The following is a 4,802-nucleotide window of genomic DNA, read 5'->3' as shown; positions in this document are numbered from 1 at the left end:
CCTATGTCTTGCAGTTTTCTTTGTGGAAACCTTTTCCGGCAAGATGATTACGTAGTGAGTCCTGGAACATGGAAGAAACGTTTCAGACCCGAAGCAGTGCCATCAGTTTTTGACTTTCCGGCACATTTGATGCCACCAAATAAACAGCCACGACGACATGTTGTTAGGATTTTGAGTGTCAACGATGCTTCTCCATTTGAGGTAGCTAATGAATTTCCTTGCTATGTGTGTGCTTTTTGACTTTTGTGAATTTATTTCGTACGGACACAAATGGGCTACATAGGTCTAAGCAGTGTTGTAATACAGGTCCATATTTTTGTTTTTAGCGTTCTGTCCTGGAATCCGTGCTCGATTTGCCCACTGCAGAAGCTACTGATTGCATGGAGAATGTTGTCAATGAGAATTCTTCTGTGGAAAGCATGTCCCATTTATCCAATGCAGAAGCTGCGAAATGTGTCGAAAACGTTAGTATAAGGATGTTTTCACATCCCCAAAGTTTTCTTATAATGTTTTTTCATCAAGCCTTGGGTTATTTCAGTCATATATAACGAAATTATTTGTTTATTTCAGAGTGCAGTTGGTTCTTAAGTAATTGATTGTGGTATACAGTCGAAAGTAGAAATGGAAGACAAGGCGGCCGAAACTTGCAATTTTTTCTCAAACATTGTGCACGAATTAAAACGTAAACTGAAGTGCGCCCGTGAAAAACTTCGAAGAAGAGAGGAGAAAGTGTTTTCCAAGGATGACATCATAAGTTCATTGAAGGAGAAGGGGCATCTTCCTGAGAAGTTACATAACTTCCTCAATCATCAGAAAGGAACACAAGTGGAATTAGTGTGCAATTTAGTGAACAACTCTCTCTCGTCAAAGGGTAATAGATACACAACAAATGTGAAAATGTTTGCGATGACTGTGTACTTTTATTCACCAGAACCATATGAATACCTGCAAAAATTAATGCCTCTGCCCCATAAATCATTAATTTCCAAATGGGTAGCAAGTGTAGACTGTGAAACTGGCTTCTTAAAAGATGTTTTTAACTACATTGATTTGAACCCAGTTGTAAGGGAGCAGTTCAGCGATTCATGTCTAATTGTAGACAGTATGGCAATTAGGAAGCAAGTACTTTGGGACCAAGGAACTAAGCAATACACAGGTTTTTTAGACTTTGGTAGGGAAGTGCCTCAGTCAAAAGAAGTAATAGAGGCATCTTAGGCTCTGGTTTTCATGCTTGTCTCTATTAAAGGCAAATTTAAATGCCCGATTGCATATTTCTTTATCAACGGTGTACAGGCAAATAATCAGGCCACATTGATAAAATCTGCTGTAGAGAGGCTGCGTAGTTCTGGCATTAGGGTTTGGTGTGTTACATGTGATGGCTGCAAGGTAAATATAAGCACTTCACGTTCACTTGGCTGTACTTTAAATTTTTCCAAGGGTGATTTTAAAAGCTACTTTCCTCATCCCGTGGAAAGATACAATGTTTATTGTATCTTGGACATGTGTCATATGATTAAGTTTGCCAGAAATGCTCTAGCAGAAGTATCTGCTATTGACTCTCCAACTGGCATTATTAGATGGCATTTCATTCAGCATTTGAACAAGGTACAACAAGAAGGTATGACATTTGCCAACAAACCATCAGGACAACATATAAGTTATGTAAATAGAAAAATGACTGTTTCATTAGCTCCACAGACTTTGAGTTCTAGTGAGGCAGGTAGTATAAAGTTTTTGAGGAGGGTTGGTGATCCAAATTTTAAAGGAAGTGAAGCAACAGTAAAATTCTTGTATAATATTGATAGGATTTTTGATATTCTGAACTCCAGAAATCCATTAGGTAAAGGGTATAAGAGCCTCCTGAGGGATGACAACAAATCTTATTGGCTTGCTATTTTCACACACACTGAAAATTATATCAAAATTATTGGTGTTCCGTTGCTGCCCCATGCAAGAAATACTTTTGCTTTTGGGATAATTTTCAATATGCAATCAGTCAGGCACATAGCTCTGGCAAGTATGCTTTGTGTTGAATCTCCTCTGAAGTATTTTCTAACATATAAACTGTCACAAGACCACATAGAGCTTTTTTTTTCCTGCATTCGGTCCAGAGGTGTTTGGAACAATACAAATGCATACCAGTTCAAATGTGCCATGAGAAAGTTGCTCTTGGGTAACAGTGTCACTGCAATGAATGGGAATTGCTCAAATTTTAATGTGTGTTGTTTGCCACCTGTTTATGATTTTCATGCAAGAAAGCATGTAGTAGAAAGTGATGAAAGTGCTGCAGAAAATGAAGTAGAGAAGTGGTGTGCACTTCTTGATGATAAGTTGATGATTAAGTTCTCATTTTACAAGCAAAACATACTGTATTATATTGCAGGGTATGTGTCATTGCGCCTTTCAAGGGAGATCACATGCAAAGACTGTCTTCACATACTGAAGCCACCAGTAGTTAAATCTGGATTAGAATGTGATTCTCTCTATGCTTTTCCCAATATGGCCAATAAAAATGCATTTGTAAATTTTGTTAACCGGGGAAAGCTGGTTAAAACAAGTGACTGTGTGTACTCCGTTGTAGAATACTCAGAAACTGTTTCAGATGTTTCTGATTGCTGGGGATATGCGACAGAAATATGTAAAGGCCAAGATTTTGCATTGTGTTAAAAATAAATTTGTAGATTACCCATTTCCTGCTCTTCGTCATGATTACCATTATGAAATTAGGATTGAGGAACTTACATCAGGCTCAACTTGTTTGTAAGATTGCATCTCTATACTCCCGCATACGCTTAAAAACATATGAAGAAAAAAGCAGCTGAGAAAATTTTAAACAACAAATCAAGTATAAGGTAGAATTTAAATAAACTCATATTGTTTAATCATGTATAGTGCTAAAACTGGAAAATATTATGTAATGGGACATTCCATGCAGATGGGTGTGACATTTTGACAGATTTTTTAGAACTATTTTGTCCATAGATTTGTTGTTGTGTAATGATGAACTTCAAAAGATGAATCACATTGAAGTAAAATTAACTCTTTACGTCTTGTGTAGATATTGTAACAAAATTATAATTGTTTATTATACAAGCTTATATTAAGATGTTTGGTGTTACAAAATATGCACTTGCATTAAAAACAGGTGATTTGTGTGAAATTAATGAAAAAAAAAATGTTCTGAGACTTATTTGACAGATGGCTTTAAGTGTGACAAAATGTTTCCCTCAATAGCTATTTCAACTTGAATTTTTCACTTTAAGAACAGTTTAATCACAGGATGGGTGTAATCTAGTGGAGTATGCAGTGGCCCTATGTTTCAAACAGTAATGTTTGTGGATACTCTGCAACATAAGAGCAATAAAATTGTTACTCTGTTAATTCTTGTTTTAATACTTCCTAGAACGAACACAATGTTCCAATTGATCGTAAGCATTCTTATTACTTCAGAACCTAATTTTCTGAATTTTGTCTTTATTCTGCTAGGATGTCTTTCTATTATATTTTGCTGTGTTGAGGAAAGGGGTGGGGGGAGAATGCAAATATCTTTCTAGCACTTCAAAGTACAGAATACAGTGATTACAGGTACACTTGGAAATCTAGGAAATTTCAGTATTCATGTTACATGCCTAATTTTCATCAACATTTACCTTAATTATACAGTTACACTTTTTGCTGATTTGAACTGTGTACTACATGTTAAAAAGATTTTGTTTGGTCATAGTAATAAAAGCATTTCATTTTGTTAGTTCATATGTCCCATACGGAACTGAAATTATCAAGTTATGATGACAACGGAAGGAAATAACATTAAGGAATCTTACTTCACAGAAATTGTGCAAAAATGGTTACACTTTTTGCTAGTTAACTTTAACATAAGCCATTTAGTTTTCCATTAAGAGTGAAAGCAGTTGCACGAGTCACGTAAAGAACAAAGCTTCCCATAGGGAAGTAAAGTATTTTACATTTGTGTTATTGCAGACCCAAAGTATTGTGATCTTCATATTTCTATTTAAAAAAGTTTGTAACTCAAATTCACAGACATTTTGGAATCTGTACATACATGTGTGTAGCATGGTACTTTTCATGTGCCTTGTGGAACCTTTAATTTTCTGGTTTAAATATAATTTATTTCATGAATTACCTTTAATACCAACACTGTGTGAATGCATTATTTACCATTTAGAAGAAGAAATATTAGTGTACAGAATAACAAACCTCATGAAAAATGTGAGAGATTGTTCTGTACAGAACTTGGAATGGCTCTTTATCAATTGCAGGTAAAAAGAAGACTTCTATTAAATGTTCAAAGAAACCAGTCAGTACCTCTTCATTCACCATAGAGGTGATAAAGCAATAAAACAATTTACTTTTTTCAGAATTTCTGCTAAGTATTAAAAGTGTGAAGACCTATTCAATTAGTATTTGCTTTACCAATAACCTGTAGTACAAGCACACCTATAAGCAGGTAATTATGGGAGTTAAGAGTTACGTTAAAATTAAAGATACTGACTGTTATTACTTGCTCACAAAGCATTGTAGTTGCTGTACAGTTTATGCTGTATGTGGTGTACCCAATGTGATTCCTGGAGGACATAATATGCTGTTATCCTACGGGAGTGCACTGGTACCACACCTATTGAAAATATATTTTGCTGTGGAATAGTTGTATCAGATGTCTGTACCAGAAAACAAATCTCCACTGTGACACCCTCATGTTCTTGGTATGCTATTAGCTATTATTACAAGAATACTCTTCACATGGAGGAGGAAGCATAGTGAGATTTTCTTTTTCATCATTT

The sequence above is a fragment of the Schistocerca cancellata genome, chromosome 11, assembly GCF_023864275.1.
Source record: "Schistocerca cancellata isolate TAMUIC-IGC-003103 chromosome 11, iqSchCanc2.1, whole genome shotgun sequence".
NCBI lineage: Eukaryota > Metazoa > Arthropoda > Insecta > Orthoptera > Acrididae > Schistocerca > Schistocerca cancellata.
The sequence above is the reverse complement of the archived record's forward strand: the minus strand, read 5'-3'. Positions refer to the sequence as shown.